The following is a 25,099-nucleotide window of genomic DNA, read 5'->3' as shown; positions in this document are numbered from 1 at the left end:
CCCTGTACTCTCTGCCCCCTCTTGCCGCCTCTTGGTCAGCTCCACTTCTGGACACATCTTGCTCACTTTAATATCTGCCCACTGTGGCTCCTTCTGCCTCCCTTCATCAGTTTCCCTGCCTCACATCCCTTTTATATATGAGCTGATACCAGCTTCCAGCTATTGCTGGCAGGGACTCATAAGTACTCTCAGCCCACCACCAGTCAGCTATGTTGTGGAGATGCTTGCCAGTTACGTCATCACTGGGCATCTCCATAGAAGCTCTGAATGAGCTTCAGGTGTGCAGGTCCTACTTAGAGCTATGGTAATCCATGGTTCACTACAGAGGGCTAGAGATTACTAAAATAACCCTTAGCACAAGACTGCATTTCTCAAGTTTCTGTTTCTGTGAAAGTTAAGATAGCACAAAACCAGTTCAACTATTTATGTGATTAGTTAAATAAATTTACATTTTACGATTCCCTTTTCTGGCTTCCTTTTCTGAGGTATTGAATAAAATGTAAGGTTGTTAACAGGCACCAGCCTGTGGTATTTTGGGGGCTTAATCCCACAGGGCATCTGGATCTGATTTATCTAGGAATGCACAAACTGTGCATGCAGTTCGATCCTCTTAACACAGCAGGATGTTGTTAAATATGAATTCTCTGAATCGTACTGCAGTAAGAAGGTTTTGGGAGTAAACTAAGGCCCAACTCCTCTAAAGTCAGCAGCATAATTCCCTTGAAGCTTATGATAGCACACTGACCTCCTGATAATGCAGTGACAAAAAGCTGTTGGAGACATCCTTGGTTGCTGCTGCTGCATCATGTTGGGAAGGCTTGGTATAACGGATGGTTGACTCCAGGCACTACTGTGCTAAAGGGGATTCACAAGGAAGGAGGCTTGAATCACTTTCTTTGCTATTTGAATACATTGTTGAGGGAGGCAAGAGCATAGCACAGGGATAGTACTGATATGCTCTTATGCCTCAGGGCTAGTGCAATTATATGCAGGTGTTTTATCATTCCCTCTGTTATTTCTTTCTATGAAATATTAAATAATCAGAGGGGCAGCCTGGTGATTCAAACCCAAGGGGGCACTATTAATTTAATTTTTTTTTAGTCACAAGACTTTTCTTCAGTGACCTTCAGCACCCCTATTTCTGTACTGAATTCTCCCCATTTTCTCAATTCTAAATACTGGCCTATGCCAATGACAGTTCTATTGTGCAAAGAGATAATAGCTTTTTATGTAAGGATTTTGTGCCTTAAACAATTGTATGTGTCACAGAGCAATGTACAGCCAGAAACTGAAAATGCTTCATAAGCCCACCATGCAACATGGGTGAGCAAGAATTGTGAGGCAATAGTCACTTACAGACTCACCCAAAAGATATGCCTAGCCAGAAATCCACTCCCCTGCAAACCCTGTTATCTCATAGATGGAGTTTTTATCGACTTACGTACACATGCTTGCCAAATAAGATTGTATGTTGGATCTGCGTTACATCACTGTTGTCTCTCCACTTTACCTTTGTCCCTGATCAATCATCCAAAAGTCTGTGTTTTTTCTTCTCTTTGTGTTTTTTTTTAAATATTTGTTTGATTGCTTAGATGGATTTGTGCCCCCATTTCCTTGAATTTGGTGGCTGTTATTTTTATTTATGGTAATTTACCTGTTTTTATTCATTTTGTGCTCACGTGTGTATGTGTGTTTGCATTGCATATATTATTCTTTCTGTTGTTTATTTTATATTGTATCTGTGAATCATTCAATGAACATCTTTATTGTCACCATAAGAGATCAACAGCTCTTTGGCAAATTCATCTTTCTGCTTCTCCCCCTCCCTCCAGCATTTAGTTATAATGTTTGGCAGCATTCACTGTGTGACTGGGGATTGTCATCCAACTAGGGGTCATATGTACAGAGCCAGCAGCTTCCAGGAACCCCTCAAGCAGAGCATGAAAGTGATAGCCTGCCGTGTTGCCTCCTAGCAGCTAGAATCCAGATATATATTGTCCCTGCAACAGGAATGTACATATCTTTCATGAATTTGTCTAATTTCTTGTTAAAGCCATGACTGTGACCTTGAGGGATGACCAGGATTCTAACTCTGGAAGAAAAACAGACCTGCCTAGAAGAGTCAGCACTAGCTACAGGGAAACCTGACCCAGGCCCGAACACAGACGCCTTGAACTGAAACCCTGAGCAATAGCTCTCCCAGGTGGTCTGACTCTCTGCACCAGCACTTGCACACTCCCCAGTTCTGCTTGTCATTGCAGATGGCACACCAGTGGTGGGACTTGGTTGCAAGGTGGAGGAATGGCAGGCTTCAGGCTTGAGTCTACACTTTTTAGATTCAGTGTTGAGAATGAGAACTGGGAGGACGGAATCAGATCAGAGAAATGCTTAAGGCTGCGGTCTCAGTGCCCTTGACATTGCAGTAATTCTTTCATGGCATCCTACAGTTCTGTTGCTATAGGACTTGCGTACAACCTGAATGTCTGGAAAAGTCCCACAGTTCCCCTGTGAGTATGCTGCCCTGAGGTGCCATCATGGCACACAATTTGGGAACCACTGCCTAAAGGGCACAAATAAGCTACAGAATACTAGCAAGCAGTTTGACACGTGGAGCTGTCCTAGGGTCCTGCTGGTTCCGCCTGACCTGCTTCCTGCTAGTCTTTCCCAGCCCTCAGTCTTCCTCAGCTAAGTCTTCGTCTATAGCAGGCTTTTCAAACTGGGGCATCGCAACACCCCAGTCTGTGAGCCCTGGCAACTTTCCCCTTAAGGGGCAGGGGCAGGCGGAGGCAGCAACGCAATCCCCAGGATCACGTCGCTAAGGGGACTGCAGGGACTGGCATTTACTTACCAGTCCCTGCAGCAGTCTCCTGTGGGTGTGGGGAGCCCTGCACGAAGGTCTGCAGGGCTCCCCAGGTCTTGAAAAGTGAAAGCGCAGCTATTGTGCTCCACTTCCGGTTTTGCGGATGTGGAGCAACAAACTCTCCCTGAGAGTTTGAAAACCGCTGCTCTATAGGCTCCCAGTCATGGTCAGGACACCATCTAAACCTGTGACCATTGCATCTTGTGGCAGCAAATTCCATGAATTAATTATTCGTTGTGTATGACGTATAAGAGTAATATGCTCTTACTTGTGCCTTGGTCTGCTTCTAGTCAGTTTCACTAACTGACCCTGTTCTTTCATCTAGCTGGGAGGCATATATACATAGAATAAAGTTTATATATACATATCCTTGTCTAGATGAAGAACCACATGTGCAAATTGTATTGCAGGTTGAGTCTCATTATTCGCAAGGGTTCCGTTCCCGGAACTCATGTGGATGGCAAAAATTGCATTAAAGCAAATCAATTTTAAAAACAGTGTCCGTTTGCTCAGTGATTTTAAAAACAACCTTTCTGATCTTTGTAATGCATCAAGCAGACAATCTCTCTTCAGGTACTTAGAAAGGTTTCACTTGTCGGCAGCAATCCCTCCTTTCACTAGGAGCCATAGAGTGGGGGGGAATGGAGGAGGTGATAATCACTGTCATTTAGCATTCTTTCTCATACTCGGAGGGGAGGGAGGGGTGCCTTGGAGTGAAGCTGTTTTAAGTGCCTGGAGAGAGAATGATTGATGGATTGTCAGCCCGGCTGCCCTCTCTCACATTAACGAGGCTATTTTTAAACAACTTTTTTCCTTTAATTTCAGGGTCCTTTTCATTGTGTTGAGAAAAATTAGTGGGTGAAAAATCTGTGGATAATTAGATTATACCTGTACATATATAGTTTCTGTTCCCAATCCAGCTGTCTGAGCTATATATACAACTCACTGATTATTTTTATTCTGCTTTTTTTGAAAGTAATCGTGCCAGTCAGCTGTTTGAAGGAAAGTACATGTGTGTTTGCATGTGCACTTGTATGTTGGGTTTAGTCCTCTTGGCCCCCCAACAAACAGCTGATTAGTATGATTATTGCTTTATTAAGAAGACTCTGAAATTGCAGCCTGAACTGTTGCATGCACAGTTGAAGCAGAGCCCCAGAGAATTTTCTCACCCTTGCCGTTAGCCACCAGTGTTGCAGAACAGAGGCTAGTAAATTCACAGTCCTGATGCAAGTGGTGAACTTTATGACTTTGGAGGTGGAAAGCTCACTGTGAGGATGACAGTTCTTGTGGTGACTGAAACTTGCAGCTGTGCTCTAACTTCATGTCAACCCCATCTTGCACTTGGCTCTTTCCCTGTTACTCATCTGTAGCATTGCCATTTTGGTTGGCTTTACCATTCATTTCCATTGCCTACCTCTTTCTGTATTTTTTGGCTTGCAGCCCCATCCCAGTTCCCCAGACATGTAGTTGCTCTTTGCACAAACCCTTTCTTTATGAGGCCCACAAGTACTTAGCATGTGTCAATAAAAGCCAGGCTAAGTTAGCAACATCCTCTTGGGCTCCCAGAGCATTGTGTTGCCTGCCTGTTTAATTGGTAAGCTGCTAAGAGCTGGTCCTTCCCTTTTATTTGTGCTATGTACAACAATGTGAACAGTTCAGCATTTAATAATCTCTCTCTCTTTGGAGAGTACAAGCAGCTCCTAATCCTATACAATGGTCTGAGTGGTGAGAGACTTTCAGTAGTAAATACAGTATTTTGTATGACACTCCTTCTCTGCAAGAGAAATAGCTATATATATCCCTCACTGGAGGTCTTCAAGCAGAGGCTGTGCAGCCATCTGTTGGGGATGCTCTAGCCTGAATTTTCTGCAACGAGCAGGAGAGTCAGTCTAAACGGCCTTCAAGGCACCTCAAGCTCTGTGATCCCTTCTCTGTAATAACTCTTTCTGGCAGTACAAATAAACTGGCCTGTGACTCAGCAGTACTGTTTCTGTGCCTTCTTCTTCTCCTGAGGAAAGTGCCTTTTGGGTTAAGTACAATCCAGTATATCCCCCTTCTCAGGGTTCCACTCAAGACTCTGGCTTCGTTTGCTTTCATTCTGCACAGCATTATTGAATGTGGATTGGTGCCAATTTCTCTGTCCTACTTGCCTTTGATCTGCGCCCCAGGAGCAGTTCTGCCTACATGTGGGAGCTGTGGAGATCTAATGACCACTAATGATAACTGCCGATTGCTTCTTACACCGCCTGTACAAGTGTCACATTAGGCTTCAATAATGAAAAGGGAGAATAAACCATCCTTTACCTCAAGGGCTAAGAGTCAGAGATGGGGACTCTGACTAGTTACCGCTTCGGTTTTTTCAGATGTAGAAATTGTACTGGCAAATGTGGTAGAGGGAAAGAAAACAATTTAATAGAAATTGTCTAATTCATTCTTTTCCCAAAATAGCAGTCTAATTCACTTTTTCCCCTCTATGGAATGAGTTGCCCCATGTTAGAACTACTTATCTTGGATACAGGGCTTTCCTCATCTCTAGGCTTCAGCTAACTTTGAGAGCTTTGCCTGATTAATAGCTGACTCAGGAAGTGATAATGAATACTGAGTATGAGGGCCCAATATTGCTCTGTAAGTAGAGATATCCACAAAACAATTGCATGGAACTTTTCTTCAGAATGATTAGGTATAGCAAGAGAGCAGCAAGCACCTTTGCGTTTTTCTTTGTGGAGTCATATATAGTGGTGTTCTGTGTATGTGTAGCGCCACCTTTGGAAGCTTCTAGAGCTGATTTGTGTGTTCTGACCCTGTGCTTGAAAAGGAGATTCTGCACAGTTCCTCTGTTCTTTACTACCACAACTGAAGCAGCATCATTAGAAATGCTTTCTTTTGTCCCTTGTTTCACGCAAAAACCAACAGGTTTCAGTTTCCAACTTTTTTGGTAGTTGTCATTAGTTTTTACATATACTAATTTCATCTATATATAATAGATCAGTTAATCCTTTTGCACTTTTTAAAAGTGTCACTGCCATACGTCAAAGTTCTCCACCACTGATGGAGGCCCCAACAGCTATATCGTAGCCAGAATCTCCAGTAACTTGGCAGCTGCCCATGAATGGAGTTTTAGTGACTTACAATCTATAGTTCAGCATTGGAGTCACTGGATTTTTTGGCACTAGCCCGAATGCCGAGTCCCACAAATCTGTAGGTGAGCTAGATATGATTTCTACTCTGTCTAGGAACATCCTAGTTGCATGGGGTCTCCCTACTCAAGCACTGGAATAGAATGCTTAAAAAGGGAAGCTTTTGAGGTCAGCTTTGCAGAGGCACAACTCTGTGTCTGAACAGATGACTAGTCAAAGAACCATAGTTACAGGTAAACAGCCTGTTTTTACCCTGCCGTATATCTCCAGTTTTGCAAGCTGTGGTAAATGACCATGTATCTGTAGTATGTGTTGAACTGAAAAGTGCACAGATGAATAATTATTTTCTTCCTTTCAGGGAAATTATTTTATGCATACACAATGATATTAATTGCATGATGGCTTCTTACTGGGCCAACCAATTTCAGGCAAGCAGTTTAGGATAAAGTATGTTGCGCTTATCTTCTGTTTCTTATAATAAAACATCAGAGGACATGTCTGCACTGGGTTGAAATTCTGGGATCATGCACTTTATCTGTAAGCCAAACACTACTGATCACTAGCAGTATCTGCATAGGATGACAGGTTTATAAAATAGCCTGCTGCTAAAACAGCACTATTTTTCAGGTAGTCAGAAACCAGCACACCTAGCAGTAGAAATGACTGTGGACAGTACACCTGCTGACAGAAAGTGTTGTCACTTTTCTATAGTTGTCAAGAGAAAAAGAAAACAGCACCAAACTGCCAGCACATCTGGTAGAAACAAAAGGTAATCATCTGTCCTCCAGATTGTCGGGCTACACTTTAGCCAAGAACAAACTTCAGGGAAGAGTTGACAGATACCAGATGGTGTGAATGAGCCCATGCTTTAGTTACAGTGGTGTCACTGTCAGTCACATGCCCGTCCTTCAGGGGCTGTTTCCCCTATTGTAAGAAGCTGGTTGAGAGGCTTACTCTCTGTGTTAGTTTGCATGTGTCTCCAAGTGCATCCTGTGGTGCCAGTTCAGCTGGCTCAAATTGATCTGTGACAAATTTGTCTCATCTTAAGGTAGTTCTCTACCCTTAATGCACATTCAGCACCATCTCTTGGACAAGCACATTAGAAAGGTTAAAGAGCAGCAGCCCCTTGTCTATTGTGTTTGAATGTTCAGCCCCACCCTCCACATTATGCATCACTATTGAGAGGCACTGGGTGAACTTATAGTACTATATATAATTGAGAGTCTCCTAGGAGAAAGAATAAAGTAGCATTTTATATTTTGGAATTATGTTCACACAGTTGTTCACATGTGGTGTTAAAGCCTCCGTTCAGCTTAACATGCTGATTTGATAGATGTTGACTGAGACAAAAATCTCTTGCAGTGGGTATTGGCATCAACAGATGATGGGGATGGGATAAGTATAAGCAGCACCTTTTTGGTAAATCTCTGCCCTGTAGATCAGTGGTTCTCAAACTGTGAGTCATGACCCACTTGGTGGGTTGTGGCCCAATTTTGGGTGAGTCGCAAAAAGCTAGGCAGTGCCATCTTGGATTCTGGCAGTGGGTGCTGCCATTTTCGCATCAGTCGTGTATGGGAGAAGCTTCTCTCCCTCGGGGTCTAAAAGAGCGGCATGCACAGGCGCAAAAGAGTGAGGCAGTGCCTGATTCATTTCTCCAGTGACAGTGGCTGTATTGGCAGAGCAGAACCTGTCTCTTGAATTTCAGGTGGGGGTCTGAAGTTGCCACTTCCCCCCCCCCCCTTGCCTCAGATGGGCTCCTTTGAAAAGATTCTTGCACAAAGTTTGGGAAGGGAGGATTCAGGGCTCAGAAAAGGATCTTCCCTCCCATAATGAAGGATTCACTTGGTGAAAGTTTTGATGTGCAGCAAACACAGAAACTAAAGCACTGAGACACCAAGGAGAGGGAGGGTGGGGGAACTGGGGTGAGTGGAGTGAGCATGTGGGTGATCTGCAGGGCAAGGTGAGATGGGGTGTGGGAACTGGGGTAAGTGGACTTAGCATGTGGGTGATCTTACCCCAAAAGCTACTAAAGTAACTCCTTTTTGATGTTCAGAATATAATCTATAGAATTGCCACAGTGCAGAGTAATGTGTACAATGGAGTATCTGTTAACAATGGCTTTTTAAAGAGCCTTCTGATGATTACCAAGCAAATTGTTCACTATCTGGAAAGAGAAGTGCTTCCACAGTGCAATAAATGGAACTGTAAAGCCTAAAGATTATGATTTCATATGAAGATGTGCAATGCCTTCTGCATTATGCATTTTTCCTTCTGTGTGTAGCTGTCTTGCTGGGCTTTAGGTATAGAAAAGAATGGGCAATTATGCTAGCAGAGATCATTGCTTGCAGTCAGATGTCGTTCCAGAGAAGCAAAGTCTTCATAATTAGATGGGAGAGCAAAGTACTTAAAGCTTTCTGTAGTGAATGTCCAGGTTTCAAAGTGTACTTTAGAATGCGCTCCTCTGGGACAATCGCTCTATGGCATCTGTCATATTGGGCTGTGAGTTCTGCTCTCTCTCCCTCCTTTTCACTAGAGTCTAGCCAATTGCATTTGGCTATGCAATTGTGTGAGTGCTTGTTACAGATAGCAAATGCCAAGTATAGCCTGGAGAGGCACCTCACATGACTGTCCTATATTCTTGTTGGTGCTTACATTCCATCAGACTGCTGCACTTCTGCAGTGTCCTTTGGGGCCCTAAGCAGGCACATAGACATGTCACTATCTTGATTGCTACTTTTTAACATTTGTTTAGCTCTAGCACTAGTTTAAGCATGTCACATGGTCCATTCCCAAGAGGCGTACGCTCCAGGTGTGAATCAGGCAGACAGGATGAAGATGAAGGGGAAAAGTTCTGATGGAATGTCATAGGAACAAGGTAGGGTCAAAAGTAATGGGATATCTAACTGCTTTTGGGACAGTGGTGCTTTTGATTTAATTTTCGTTTGGATACCCTTAACAGAATTCTAAGAGATGAGTTTACTGTGCTATCTATCAGATGGGCTAGTTACGTTCAGATGTGTTGCCTTTGTTGTGATAGCCCATTAACACACCCAGTGCCAGCACTTTTCAGTGCCAATGCAGCTGCAGTACAGCCTCAGGGTAAGGAACAAACATTCTCTTGCTTTGAGGAGGCCTCCATGACTGCCCCAACACACACACGCACACAGAATGCAGCACGTGCCCTGTTGACATCGCTGCATTGGACCTGGAAACTTGGATAGGACTAGGACCTCAATCGTATTGAGGACGATATGATCAGAGGAGAGTTACGAGGATGATCAGAGAACTGGAGGTCAAGCTTTGCAAAGAAAGGTTGAGAGAAGGGTTTGTTCAGCCTGGAGAAGAGACGGCTGAGAGGGGATATGATAACGCGCTCTAAAAATATCTGAAGGGCTAGAGATCACATGGGGGAGTTAACACGGCAGGCTAAACTTTCCTGTTTGGGAAAGCACCAGGAGACTTAAACCCGGCTGCTGTTGACAGCTTGCAACCGAGGACTTCCCTGGATCAAAGGGATAACAAGAGATTAGCTACAACTCTTCGGAGGTTGCTCCTTTGGGGGGGGGGTATCTCTGGTGAAGGCTGGGGAACCCCTCTTTAGTTTGAGTGATGGAAGAGAAGGACAGACATCTAGCTTGGGTCTTCAGCGGTGAGACAAAGCCTGACCGTTCCCCTGAAATTTATTACTTTCACTTTGGCGAGGAGAAATATTGTGATTTATAGAAGTTGTTTGGACGTTCAAGATAAGACTGCTAATTAAAGGATCTTGAAACAGTTTTAACAAGATGAAACTCTTATGGGTCCGAAGGAATGGAATGTTGGGAATGTGCAACAGGCATGATGACGAGGAGATGTGTTTTGAAGTTTTTAACGGCCAAGTGGTCTCCAAGAGCTTTATTAGGATGTTTTTCTACTGATTAATGACTTTATATTGACTTTAATAATTACGATATCTAGGGTGTTTATATTTTACTCTTATGTGATACGTCATAGCTTACAAAATTTGAGTATATGAACTATAGATTTGAAGAACTTTATTTCCAAACCATTGAGTGTGTAACCATAGAGTTCTTGAATTGTTTGAATTAGAAGTGACATATTTGTATGATATTGTAGTAGAATAAAGAAATGTAGTTCGATATAATAGGCCAAATAATCTATGGATTTGATGTGTAGATAGGGGATTTAACTTTTATGTTTTTTTCATTTTTTTGTGTTGAAAATGTATTTTTTAATAAGTGTAGATTGTTTAAGAATTGATAACTAATTTTTTGTATGATTTTATAGTAGAACAGAGAAATGTAGTTTGAGATTTCCGCATTTGACACACAACCTGTAATATCTTTATTTTTTAATTTTTTTGTTTGTATTTGTTTTTATTATAGTAAAATAAAAATAGATTAAAAAATATCTGAAGGGCTGTCATATCGAACAAATTTGTTCTCAACTGCCTCTGAAAGTAGAACTAGAATCAGTGGGTGCAAATGTAAAAAAGAGGTTTTGATTGAACATCTGGAAAAATTTTCTGACAGTAAGGGTGGTTTGGCAGTGGAACAGATTGCTGAGGGAGGTGGTGGACACTCCCTCACTGAAGATCTTCAAGCAGAGGCTCAACAAGCACCTGATGGAGATGCTCTAGAGGATTTCCTGCTACAGGCGGGTTGGACTAGATGACCTATTAGACCCCTTCCAACTCTGTGGTTCTATGATATTCCTCCCTCAGGCACCTTTTTTCTTAGACAAGAGTCTCAGACATTATGCCCTTACTTGTAAGAAGGGTGCCCCGATTCACTAAACATTTTGGTTGTTCTATTCTGCACTTTTTCCATTTACATTATTTCCTTTTTGAGATGTGGCGATTAGAACTGGGCACAGTACTCCAGATGTGGCCTTACCATTGATTTGTACAATGGCATAACAACAACAACAACAACAACAGGTATTTATATACCGCCTTTCTTGGTCTTTATTCAAGACTTTATTCAAGGCGGTTTACATAGGCAGGCTTTATTTAAATCCCTTATTAAATAGGGATTTTTTACAATTGAAAGAAGGTTCTTTCTTTCAAGAACCACTACATTCAGGTGTTTCATTCCGATCTGGCTTCACATTCTGGCCTCTATCCTCCCACGCTCAGAGCAGATGGAAATAGCTTGACTTCAGCTTGTCAGCTGCTTCAAGGTCGCATGGTGCCGGTGGCCTCGAACCGGCGACCTTGTGGATGTTATCTTCAGGCAGACGGAGGCTCTACCCTCTAGACCAGACCTCCTGCCCAATACTGCCCAATAATAATACTGGCTGTGTTTCTCAATTTCTTTTTTTAATGATCCTGAACATGGAAGACTGAACACTGAGCACCTGGAAGGGAGTGATAGTTCTGAAATTCCACCCCCAGTATGTACGTGAAGTTGCTGATGTTGCCCTGGAGTGAAGGAAAGAGTAGCAGATGCAGCTTCAATTGTACTGATTATGCAAACCTGACATCAGACCTAACAAATCCTTGTAAAATAAAGTTTTGATATTCATTTATAAGTTTACTTTTATTATACATAGAAGAGCAACGCCATGTTTTCTTTCTCAGGAAAACTCATAATTCATATAAATAGGGTTGTTGCCTGTGTCATGTCTATATGGTGAATGCAGAACTGTAGTAGGAATTTTAAAAACTGAACTTAGGAGGCTTTGAAGCTGTGGTGAGGGTGGAAGTGGAACTAAATGCTGCATGCCATAGGTTTACATTGTATATTTGGGGGGAAGTGATTGACTAAGGAGCTCATTGTCTCATCACTTTCATTATCATTATAACTGGTTGCAGATTTCCACTGATGTCTGAATGCATGCCATCTAAGCTCATCATTTTTTTACTTGCCCGATGTTCTTGTTATACTTTTTTTAAAAGAGCTGACTTTGCTTATTCAGCAGTTCCTGTTTTATTTTTGGATTAAGATGTGCTTCAGGATCCTTGAAAAAATAGTGAAAGTGCAGCATAAAGATTGATTCTTACAAGTGTTGCATTTAAAACAAATCTTGAGGGAGTTTGTAAACTGCTTGTTATATGTGGTGCTTAAAACTTACATTTCCTTTTAATGGTTGGGCTGATGCATGCTCTAGGGAGAGAAAAGGAGTGTGAAGTGTGCAGCCAAGTTTCACTCAAATGTTCATTTGGCAATGTTTGCCTAAAGCAGAGTGGAGCAATGTGAACTCTCCTTAACACAATTGTTTATCTTCAGGCTGCTTAAAGATCTAGTCCCTACATTCAGTGAGTACTTTCTGTAAACTGCCAGTGTTCCTTTTGGAACTGTATAAAAGATATTGCTTGCACCACGTTCAGACAGGGTAATTTTATTATTCAAGCTACATACAGACTCTTGTGGGGCTGTTCATCTTGCTAGGGGCATGAGAACAATTTTGTCCACCTTCTCTGTATCTTTTGATACACTACTCTTTGTTGATTTTGTCTCCATGCTCACTATTACACCAGACACCCTGCCAATCATATTTATAGCATTCCTTATCTCTTGTGCTCAGGGAAGGTTGCAGCAGTTTTACCAGAAGAGATGCCTCACTAAAGAGATGAAATAAATGAAAGCAAAATTTATCTCCAAGCAATATTTTACCAGCAGTCATTTTTACAAACCACCTGCCCTGTGAATAGGAAAAAGGGATACCGTATTTAAATTCTTTTTTTTCCTCTGGCCTTCAAGCTTTCTACTCTTATAGGGATAAGGTCATACCACTAGTACAGGCTTGCACATTACTTACATTGGCAGCACAGTCTGACTGAGTGGGTTTCTTGTAGGCATGTTTAGGCACAGTGGGAAGTGGGCTAGGTATCAGTCATGTTTTGTTCACATGTAAATTGAAGAAGGGTATTTGCGTTATGCCACTGCAGAGTATCCCCCCCAGACCTGAGGCAAGGTAAACCAGTGTTGCTGTCTCCAGTGGCGTTGCTCGGGAGGGGCACACCGGGTGGCGCACCCTGGGGGTGATGCACCCTGGAGGGGTGATGTGCTAAAATTGCACTTTTATGAGCTACTGTGTCATGCCATACACCGTTGGATACGGAATGACCAGCGCAACACAAGGCAAAAAACCCTGTTGAGATAGCTCCTTTTCTTCAAAAGTTATGGCCAAAAAACCGGAAGGAAAAAATGCATGGAGCCCTATGGAAAGTGAAATGAGCCGTATCACGTGTTTACTCATGAGTAGGCGTACGTGCCATAGTCCGTTGGAAAGGGCTGGCTGAGAGGACTCTAATGACACCCGAATGGTCCCAATGCATAAAATGCAGCCCCCCAAAAACACCGAGAAGTAGGTCCCTATTCAGCCCTATGGAAAGCAAGCAAAACCACGTGGCTACATTTACTCATGAGTATGCGCACTTGCCCTAGTCTGTCAGAAAGGGCAGTCTCCAACAACGTCAGAATGGGTCCTGATCCAATGAGTGCAGCCCCCCAAAAACACCCGAGAGGGAGGTTCCCCCTCCCAGCTGCGAGTGTGTTCAGCTCTATGGGAAGGGAAAGGAAGCCACATTTACTCGCGAGTAGGCGACCTTGCTCTGCTCTGTCCAAAAGGGCAGACTGAGAGGACTCCAAGGTCAGAATGGTCCTGATCTAATGAATGCAGCCCGAAAAACACCTGAGGAGGAGGTCCCAGCTGCAAGTGTATGGAGCCCTATGGAAAGCGAAGCAGCCTCATGTTGCTGGCTGGTGGTCAGGCCAGGCAAAGAATGTGAGGACACCAGAATGGTCCCGATCCGATGGGTCTGGAGTGCAACAAAAGCCCCAGTAGGCAGCCTTCCCCCCCCCCCCCCACTAGAAAGGACCAACAAAGAGGCTTGAACTGGTAAGGGGAAAGTTTTCTATTTTTCACTTGCAAAGTTTCCCTCACAGCCCAATCCTACCCACACTTTCCTGGGAGTAAGCCCAACTGACTCGAATGAGACTTACTTCTGAGTAGACATGCATAGAATTGGGCTCTGAGGCTGGACTCCTACCCCCACTTTCCTGGGAGTAAGCCCCATTGACTCTAATGGGACTTACTTCTGAGTAGACAGGCATAGGACTGGGCTCTCAGACTTGTAATGCCAGGTGGGTCTTTGTACTGATGTGCTTAAAATAGAAGAACTTTAAACTGGGCACTGGGGAGGGCTGAAGATCTCACTGATTCTTTGGGGGAAGTGTTATTGCAGGCAGACTAGAAAACTCACTTGGTGGAACAGGACTGGCTCCCCCTTATTTAATTATTTCTTTTATTTTAACTGTTTATAATTATTTATTTTAATTTGCTTGATGTCACTTCCAATGGGTCCTGGACAGATTATCATTCTAAAAAGTGGGTCCCACTGCTAAAAGTATGAGAACTGCTGCAATAAGGTGTTAATAAGTTGACATGGGTGTGTGTGTGACTCCACATGTTTTCAAAATAACTAAAATCAGAATTTGGAGGAATAATACCATCATGTTATATATCAATCAATGCGTAATTTCATGCAGAATGTGTTGGCATCCTTCAGTCTTGGAAGACTATGGTGTCACGCTCTGAATGGTGGTTCTGGAACAGAGTATCCTCTCCAGTGCGTGAAGCCTGGGTAAAGCAGGTATGGAGGATAGGCTGTTATCCATGCAGCAAATCCTCCCTCTCCACGTCGCTGAAATGGTCCAATGGAAAGGCAGAGGCCAATACGGTTGGTTCCAGCGGCGTTGCAGGAGTAGCCAGAACGTGACTGTGTTCAGCCATGAACTGCCTCAGGGACTCCGGCTCCAGATTTTGCCTCGAGGTTGACTCCTGAAGCCTTTTCCATAACTGGATGTAGCCCCAAGGCAGTGGAGGTTTGGGATCAGAGTTTTCCTTCTCTCAGATGAGCTGCCTTCCCAGGCTGACGAGTCCCATCTACCCAGTGGCTGTTTAGTCGCCTCTTACGACAAGTACAGCCAAACTGAGGGCCTATTCTTGTCCCCAGCCCCCAGGGGAACATGCAGAATGCAATGAAATAAACCACATTGAAATATCTGTGTTCTATCAAATGGTACATCACCATGCCCACCATCTGGGGTGTTGCCCCGCCCACTGCATGGGGTGACGCGCAGGCCTCCCGCACGGGGTGTCGCGAATCCTAGTGACACCACTGGCTGGCTTACCCTGGCTTTTATGCACATGCCATCCTTACAGTCTCTACTACTGCTTCATCTTTCTTCTACAAATGATTTAAAAGAACAGGCAGAAGTGGTATGTCGGGAGAATGAATGGTGATCTAGAGCACATCACATATTTCCTTTGCTTGCTTTTAAAATTAGCTGTGTAGCAAGAAAGCAAAGTCAGTAAAGGTGTGGGTGGAGGACCTACTGCAGCAGGTTGGCAGTGGAATGCCACCCACCACCTCACACCAGCCCTCTACTTAAGCTGACCACTTCATGTAGCCTCTTTAGCAGTGTTACCCCTGCCTAATGTTGAACAACAGAATCGCTGCTCCTTCCCAAGCAGATGCCAGCCTCAATTTTCAGTGTGATTGCTATTCATTTTGGATTTTTCCAACAGCAGAATGGTGAAACTTTATACAGTCCTTGGACCATTTGCCTTCACACATCTGATTTCGCTTCCAGTAGTAGTCAAAGGTGACTACTTTGGTTTCATTTCACTTCCACCCTATAATTACTTTTCACTGAATTAATGTCCATTTGCACCTGTTTTTCTCTTCCCATACTTTGTGCTGGGAATGGTTATTCAAAAGGTCTTATAATGGGCAAGGGGACATAGGGGTAATAAAGCACTCAAGAAATTGCTTCTTATCTCTGAACTGGCCGGAGTTCCCGATGGATCATTACGAAATGCTGTGCTCTGTCTAGATAGTGTTAGCTGATTAAACTTTAATCCCAAACCATCTCCCAGAATGTGTGAATGTTCATTAGGCAGTCACATCAGTAATGGTTCAGCAAAAATGTTAATGACAAGGAATTTGAGATATCTTTAATACTAGAAATGACTGAGTCAGAGAAGGGGTGTCTGTATACATGAGAAAGAGCAAACAAGTGCGCATACTGTTCATTCAACCCCTATGTGTCCTATCCATTGGAAGTGCTGGGAAGAGCCGATCCCCCCCTTACTGTCTGCTCTGTCTTATGAATTGTGCTTTGCTGACTTTCACTGTTTCATAGCAAGAAAGGTCAGGAACCTCATAAACAAGGTGAGGAGAGAGCTGGGGGAATGCAGAGCAGCAGTCCAGGCCACTGATTCTTTCTGACATTAGAGCACTAATGAATGTTCTGTCATGGTCCTGTGAATATTTCAGGAAATATTCTTCTCCCATCTTCACCAGGCCTCTCGGTTGCCAAGGTTACCTGATGTGACTTTCCTACAAGAGAGGTAGCTGCAGGTTGGCTGTTCTTGGCGTGCCTGTCTCCTTGTGAACGAATTTGCCTGGGCAAATGACTCAGGGAGAGGTTTCACCTGCATTTCTTCTCCACCCAGGTGCTTCTTTTGGCTCTTCCTCCCCTGCAGCTTCTTCATACATGTTTTCATGTTTCTTCTTCATTTTAGTTTTGGAGTAGCGATCATATTAATTTTGTTTTGCTTGCATAACCTGGACTGTTATCGTGTGACTAATTACTCAAACATTTTCCTTCAGACAGCAAATGGGAGAGATAAAGCTGCAGTAGGTTCATGTGATTTCTGCTTATCAAATTACAGTAATTAGTTGAAGAATAGTTTTAAATTGTAAGGCGTAATGAATTCAATTATTAGCTTGCAGCAAAGCCTCCTGCTGCATGGAGCTGACAAATAGGATCTTGGTAAAATGACAATAGGCAGGCATTGACAGAAAGGCAGTAGTAGAGCAGAGATTTCCGTAGCAGTCATGTGCAATGCTGAGAGCAAGAGAAGGTATATATTTTCCATGATTGTTAAATGGTCATTTTCACAATTCAGATTGTTCTATTTTCTGATGCAAAACATCATAGGGATTGATGCTCTTGGGAGCCTTAACTTTTTCCTTCCTTTATATATGTACACTGCATAAATCCATACAGATCCTAGGGCTGGAGAGGGCTACCTCTCTGATCTGTTAGTACTGATCCCTGATTAAAACTGCTAACAGAAATTTACATCAGGTGAGCCGTGAGGTGGCAAAGTTTGCAGACGACACCAAACTTTTCCGAGTGGTGAAGACCAGACGTTATTGTGAGGAGTTCCAGAAGGATCTCTCCAAACTGGCAGAGTGGGCAGCAAAATGACAGATGCGTTTCAATGTAAGTAAGTTTAAAGTCATGTACATTGGGGCAAGAAATCAAAACTTCACATATAGGCTAATGGGTTCTGAGCTGTCTGTGACAGATCAGGAGAGAGATCTTGGGGTGGTGGTGGACAGGTCGATGAAAGTGTCGACCCAATGTGCGGCGGCAGTGAAGAAGGGCAACTCTGTGCTTGGGATCATTAGAAAAGATATTGAGAACAAAACGGCTAATATTATAATGCCGTTGTACAAATCTATGGTAAGGCCACACCTGGAGTATTGTGTCCAGTTCTGGTTGCCACATCTCAAAAAGGACATAGTGGAAATGGAAAAGGTGCAGAAGAGAGCGACTAAGATAATTACTGGGCTGGGGCACCTTCCTTATGAGGAAAGGCTATGGCGTTTGGGTGTCATCCATGTCCAGTGCCCAAGTACACATCTATGAAGCTGTTTTCTTCATAAGTAGTAAGTCATAAGTGACACCAAGAAGGCCCATGCTGGGCACCAATGTTTACAATGTTTACAAACCCATCTTTATAATTTTACACAGTAGGTTTCTGCAAGGAAGAGCAATGACAGCAAGCTAACCCTAGGGCTGCCCCATTAAACAAACCTACTGTGTAAAATTATAAAGATAGGTCATTTCCTGCCAGGCTCCAGAGAATTGCTCTTTTCTGGGCTGTTCAGCATTTTAAAATGATAACTTATAAACGTTTATTGGGCAGCCAGCTTCTGGAAGCTATAGTTCCCTCAACAATAGGGATCTTACCGAGTGAGGCTGTGGGCAGTGAGAAGCCCTCTTGTATAGTTCAATGGGCCAAATTGCCTAAATGGATTTAAACACTATGCCAGTTCTGTTTAATTTGGAAGGCTGGAGAACATTGTAAACATTGGTGCCCAGTGTGGGCCTTCTGACTGGGTCGGTTATGACTTACTGACCCAGTAACTGACATGGGTCAGTTATGACTTACAACTTATGAAGAAAACAGCTTCATAGATGTGTACTTGGGCATTGGACATGGATGAGACAGCTGAGCAAGAGGAAGCAAAATCCCAGGCTCCTCAGTTGCCTTGTAAAAAGAGGAATCTGAGTAATTTAGTGCATGGGAGACAGGGAGTTGGGAGTGCAAGTAGCTGAGCTTCCTTGTTTTTGTGTCTTGGAGGAGAAGTAGGCTTCTGTCTCCTTTACTATCATTGGCTAGGCGCACTTTCCCTGTGTGGGATGGGAATAGGAGAATTGCTTTTGCCCTGCAGCATATGATTTCATTACCCTTATTGTTCTTAGCTTTTATAGCTACAAATGTTATTAAATGTCATAAAATTGTCCAGTTCTTTTAAGTCCAGCCACGGTATTTGTCTCAATTTGCCAGCACATAAAGAAAGAAGCAAAGCCTGCCTCAGAAGAAATAAGAGAATAATAATAAACCTAAATTTTCAGGCTTATCTGAAAATAGTGAATACATTCTGTTGTAATATTTTGAACATGTAACAACCTTCAGGAGGGGATAGTCACCACAAAATCTTTGGAATCAAAACTTAATATAATTACAATTAAATCAATAATTCTTTTCCATCTACGGGTGAACTTTTGTAATCTTTCTCATAGTCTTTTCAACTTTGGATGTAGTTTGCTCTGAGATTTGCCTCAAGTTGGTAGTGTCAGAGCATTAACTCTCCTTTGTCAAGCTACTAAAAAGTCATTTCTTCTGTCACTTTTTCAACCATTCTGTGTCAGATAAGGAAATGGAAAAGAGAACGATTCATTCTTCTTTACTACCTGTAAGTCAAAAACTTAGCGAATGATATATGTCCCAGAATGTACCTTAGAGAAGGATAATAAGGGCCAGGGGCAGATTTCCTTATCTTTGTATTGATGGCTTTCTTTTTTCTTCAGCTTTTATTGATAATTTCTCTTCCATTTTTACAAAATGTTTACAAAAGTTTACAAAATGTTTTATAATTCTTGTTTAATTTTCCTCAGACCTCTGGGATGATCTTTAGGCTAAGAAAATAATAACTTTTCTCAGACAACCCACAGAGCCTTTCTGTACTACCCTGTGCCCCAAGTCGAATGTCTCTTCTAAGTTGTTTGCCAAGCCTGCTGGTGGGGTGAAGTTGATAGAGGTTTGCTCGTTACAGGCTTCTCAGCAGATCACTGATCCATGTGCTGTTGGGCTGTGCCTCTATTTTCTGGGTGGGCACATTTCTGATGAACATCTCATGCTTTTCTACTATGCCTCTGATGACTGGTCAATCTCAATATAAGAGACTCATTATTCAAACTCATTCTGCCTGGCATTTATATCTATCAGGAACTGCTTTTCAACTCCACAAGCTAAAAGGTGTGAATTTCAAAAGCCAGATTAGAAAGATAAGTTCCCATAGATTCCAAGTCAGTGAAATATCATGGGAATAAGAGTGTGCAACATTGGTTACAGGCAAAATGAATCCTCTGGATTGCCCAAAGACTCCATAGGAATATGGCCCCCTACTAGCTCCCATACTAGGTGCATGGTCTTCTGCCTTTTTTTGGTTAACAGAGCAGTGTCAGAAAATAGCATTGTCTCACAGTCTAGGACAGGGTTCCCCAAAGTGTGGGCCACAACCCTCTGGTGGGTTGTAAGCCCATGCCAGGTGGGTCATGACATGGGTCTTCCCACCCGCTCTCACCTTCATTTGGCTCCAAATCAGAGCCATTCCAGAAGCTTGGGGAAGCCCCAGAGGTCTGTTCTGGGTCGCACCAGGCCAGCAATCCACTCTGCAGGCCTCAGAAAGCTATTTCCAGTTTTCTGAAGGCAATTTCTGGTTTGCCTCTGAAAACTGGAAATAGCTTTGATCTCTGGGGCCTCCCCTGGCATCACCAGGAGGTGGGTTGTGGCATGGTAAAGATTGGGAATCACTGGTCTAAGATTGGCAAGCAACCTTCAGGGTTCTTTCTTTATGATAGTGTAGTATTTCAGACAAAAATAAGACTCTTGGCAGTAATGTTTAATCAGCTTTAATCAAAAAAATTCATTGCCGGAAAAGACAATATGAATGAATTTTGCGCATTTTGGCACCAGCTTGTATCCTGGATTGGAGAACACATGTTTTTTCAGGCTAAGTTATTAAAAGTACACAATGAATTTGCAAGAAACAAAAACAAGCATCATCAGTAAGTGCTCTTGACCAGCATACTCTTTAACAAAAAAAAATTTTTTAATCATGGTACCATGCTTACACAAATTCTGGTAGCCAAGCCAATATTTACTTACTTACTTACTTACTTCATTTGTGCCCCGCCTTGCTCCCCAAAGGGACCCAAGGCGGCTTACAATAATCATTAAAAACACAATTAAAAACATGAATTGAAAACAAGATAAAAAAACACATTAATAACAAGAACGTTCTTAAAAACAGCAATCAGATAAAAAGATGTAAAAGGAACAAACAGCAGCAGTTTATAAAAAGGCCCCAAGCCTGTAAAAGTTAAAAGATGTTTAAAAGGCCAATAACTCAGAAGGCTTGTCTGAAAAGAAATGTCTTCAGGCCTCGCCAGAAAGTTTCAGGAGAGGGAGCAGTTTGTAAATCAAGGGGGAGGGAGTTCCATAGTGTTGGTGCCACTACTGAGAAGGCCCTATTTCTTGCCTTATTTTGGAGACGAATTTTTTGGTCTCCAAGATCCTACCCCTCCCCTTTTTCAGCAATAGAATGTATGTTTACTTGGAAGTAAGTCCTCCTATAGTCAATGAGCATATTTCTAAGTAATTTTGTATAGTATTGTACTTGGCATTGACTATCACTGCAGATGCACTGGGCTTTAGAGAGCTACAAAAGAGGAATTAAGGTGAACAGTGTGACAGAAAAGTGAGTATCAATGACCAGGTAACATCTGAACAAGGAAAGTTTCTGCTTGTAGCCATGTTGTTAGGCCCAAGTACAAGGCCCCAGCTGTAACCAACGTCTAATTACTGCATACCAGGCCTGGGAGAACTGTGGAGGAGGCCGCTTCACGGGGCCCTCAGATACCATACCAAACTACCAAGTGGGCTCCAAGGCCAACTTGATTAACAACAGGGTATAGCTGTGAACTTCTCAGGTTGGGAGGGGGGATTCCACCATGAGTAGGAAGGCTTGTGGCACATCCACCCCTAGAATGTTTGGCTGGAACCGAGTTCTGATTGGTGGATGGGTCAGGAGACCTATAAAGGTGAGGGGAAAAAAGCTTTTATTTGTTCTAGCTTTGCCTCTGGATAAGGGAGCGTGAGCTTTGACCATTCTGGCAAGAGTGACCCAACTGACTGCAGCAAGATGGGTTACACTGGACTTTGGAAATCTAAGACTTTGGTGAGTGATAGTTAGGAGTTATCTCTTTATTGTTTTATTAGTTCTAAGTGTTGTATTATATTGGTATGCTCTATCTTAAATTCTAAAACCTTGACTGATGCAGTGCTGTCTGTATAACAGTTCTTTAAAACAGGGGTGTCCAAACATTTTGGCAGGAGGGCCACATCATCTCTCTGATACTGCGTCGGGGGCCGGGGGAAAAAAGAATTAATTTACATTTAAAATGTGAATAAATTTACATAAATGAATTTATTAGAGATGGAAGTTATATGAATGAATAAAGGTCTTGCAGTAGCTCAAGTCCTATAAAAAGCCTTGTACAAAGCAAGGCCAGCCTTTCCTTTGCTGCCATTGTTGCATCACAGATGTGAAACAGCAAGTAGCGGAGGGAGCCCTAATCCCACAGCTCAGATGAAAGGTCGAACAGTCGTCCTCATGCTGAAAGCAGTTGAGTCAAGCCAGCATGGGCTCCAGCAAGTCTCCCGAGGGCCAGAGGCTCATTGGAGACTGGGGGCTCCCTGCAGGCCTGATTGGGAGCCTCCGAGGGCCGCAAGTGAGCCCCGGGCCGGGGTTTGGGCACCCTTGCTTTAAACCTATATTCAGTAAATCCTATCTGTTACAACTGACTGGATTATTGGGACTGGTGAAGTTGGAACTGGTTGTGGGAGTCATCCAGTGTGACTGGGGTGGAACCTGGAGACCCAGTACTAGGAGCCTGCTCCGAGGTTCAAGCCAAGTCCAAGGGGGCTGTGGCCAGTGCACGGTTCAGGGGAGGGTTCCCCAAATTTGGCCTGGCTACCAGGATTGGAAGCTCTATGGTTAAAGAGCAATTGGTAACTGGAATCGGAAAGACCTGCGGGGTGTCGGGTGGTTATATGGGTTTATGGCCACTTGATTGCCCTAAGGGCAATAAATAGATTACACAGCCCATAAGGGAGGGCCATCTTGATTGTCACAAACAGGCTCCCACCCCCTTCATTTCTGAACTGAAGTTAGGTGTGGGAACTGGTTCAAGAAATGTTCCAGCAGCAGAATGGGCAACTCCAATCTTCCCCTCCAATGCAGGGGTGCAAGGAAGGCTGAAGTGTATTTTGACAGCAAGAGGCAGTAGCCCCAGGTCCGCTGCTACCTTCTGCCAATATGCCATGCATGTGATCCTTGCCCTCTCCCAAGTTTTAAATTAGAGAAGACGGCAGAAGATGATGGGTCACTTCCCAGGATAAATGGCAAATGGACACATGGAAATGTGCATAGGAGAGGCTGTAGCAAAGTAGTAGAGTACATGATTTGCAAACCAAAAGACCCAGGTTCCTCCTTATCTCCAGATAAGGCTAAGAAAGATCCCTTCTGAAACTCTAGAGAGCTGCTGCCAGGCAGCATAGACCATCTGTCTCTAAAGTGGAGATTTCAGCGCACTGGCAAAGGCTATCTTGGTGCAGACTTGTTGCAGTCTGCTAGGGAGCCTCTGCAAAGCCCCTCCATTTGCCCCCAATCTTTGCACCAGCTTGCTGAGGCAACAGAACTCAGAAGTGACTAGCCAGCACAAAGACTGGGGGCAAACAAAGTGGCTTTGCGTAGGCTCCCTGGTAGAACAGTATTGTATTGTATTGGCAACCTTCAGTCTCGAAAGACTATGGTATCGTGCTCTGAAAGGTGGTTCTGGCACAGCGTCTAGTGTGGCTGAAAAGGCCAATCCGGGAGTGACAATCCCTTCCACACCGGGAGCAAGTGCAGTCTGTCCCTGGTCTGTCTCCCTGGCTGTGGGCCTTCCTTCTTTGCCTCTTAGCCTCAGACTGTTGGCAAAGTGTCTCTTCAAACTGGGAAAGGCCATGCTGCACAGCCTGCCTCCAAGCGGGCCGCTCAGAGGCCACGGTTTCCCACTTGTTGAGGTCCATCCCTAAGGCCTTCAGATCCCTCTTGCAGATGGGTAGAACAGTAAGCACTATTCATGCTGGGAAAGGAGTGTAGAAGGCACCAGATCCAGGCCACAGGCAGGGTTTTGATGCCTGCTGGTGTAGAGCATCCTGAGCTGGATGGGTTTGACTCCATATGAGGAGGTTTCTTATTTTTATATGGCTATATCTCATGTTGGCCAGACCATCTTTAAATTAAAACATAGTTCAAATGTTGAGAAGCCTCTTCTTGGTAGTCCTGATTAATTATATCAGTAAGGACCTCTACGTTCAGTGGTTTTCCAGGAAATATTCTGTTTTCTCAAACAGTAATTTAACCCCTAGATAGGCTTTTGCAAGTACAGCTAGAATAGTCTCTTTGTCAGACTTAATACCTTGTCTATTTGATACAATCTCCAGTTTCCAGCATCCCATAAACATTTCAGCAAGCTAAGCTAGGCACTTCTGACTTTAGGTCAGATGTAGGGCAGACAAGTTAGGTAGTTGCAAATCCTTGATATAAAATTATATATGAGTATATGGCAAGAAAATGTAAATTCAGATCCACACTTTACAAACGGTACCTTCTGCTTGCTGTATTTCAGAACATAAAGATTAAGAGCAGGATTTTCAATTCTTTTGGGTTTGTTATTTTTCTTTTCTCTCTTGAGGACATTTAAAGAGTTTCCTAAAACTGAATGTCACCAAGAAGCTTTAAATCCCTCTCAGGAACAATGCAATAAGGCTACAACCCGATACACATGTACCTGGCTGTGTGTTTTCTTAAAGTCAGTGAAGCTTACTTCTGAGTAGATATGCCTAGGATTGCACTGCAGGGCAACTATCTGAGATGTTTTATAGTATAAACCGAGTTCCAGAGGTGTTGCTGTGTTAGTTTGCAGGCGCAAATGCAACAGCGCATTTTATGACCCCTTAAACACTAGCAAATACGGTGTAAGCTTTAATGGTTTATAGTCCACTTCATGCAGCTGATCAAGTGGATTTAAGTCCATGGAAGCTTAAAGTATTCTGCAATAAATATGCAATTGTTTTTAATGTTTTTACCAACATTAAGTGCATTTGTACCATTAATTTGTGGTTGTAATACTTTCCCAGATATTCAAGAGCTTTTGCTGCATTTATAAATTTAATTATATTAGTATTCTACTTAATATTTGCCTAGAAATAGCAATTGGGAGATAATAACAATAAAGATTTTAGTTTTGCTCAGAATAGAGACATTATATTTTTATGTTTCCCCTCTTTCTACAGATCAATTTTCTCATGCACATAAAGAGAAATGCTTCCAGTGTCTAGCTCCTATGCATATCACTTAAAACTAGTTCAGGAACAGTTTAATCCAGGGGTCTCCAAACTATTTGGCCAGAGGGCTGCATCAAATATCTGGCATGGTGTGGAGGGCCGGGGAAAAAATTTAAATATAAAATTTAAATAAATAAGTTAGAGATGGAACTTAGATGAGTGAATAAATGAATGAATGGGCTCTCTCTGGCCCTCTGGCCAACCTCTCTGGCCCTCAGAACACCCTCCAGACACAATCAGAGCACAGTTCTGGTCATGTTCAGTTGAGTGGGCCAGAGGCTTTCAGGGTACAAGAGGTTGGCCACGGGCCGGAAAGAGGCTTGCTGCAGGCTGC

The 25,099-nt window shown here is 43.2% G+C and overlaps 1 protein-coding gene across 7 annotated transcripts in view; it reads left to right on the top strand.

Annotated features, from left to right (window-relative positions):
* The first annotated feature begins 8,695 nt into the window (after positions 1-8,695).
* PTPRF (protein tyrosine phosphatase receptor type F) overlaps positions 8,696-25,099 on the top strand; it is a 182,558-nt gene continuing 166,154 nt past the window's right edge. For all 7 annotated transcript variants that reach the window (XR_010794327.1, XM_066624235.1, XM_066624234.1 and 4 more), the window contains exon 1: positions 8,696-8,872. The gene's annotated coding sequence lies outside the window, so the exon portion shown is untranslated. The remainder of the gene's footprint in view (positions 8,873-25,099) is intronic.

The sequence above is a fragment of the Tiliqua scincoides genome, chromosome 4 (assembly GCF_035046505.1).
Source record: "Tiliqua scincoides isolate rTilSci1 chromosome 4, rTilSci1.hap2, whole genome shotgun sequence".
Taxonomy (NCBI): Eukaryota; Metazoa; Chordata; class Lepidosauria; order Squamata; family Scincidae; genus Tiliqua; species Tiliqua scincoides.
Note: the sequence above shows the minus strand (reverse complement) of the source record. Positions and strands in the feature narration are given on the sequence as shown.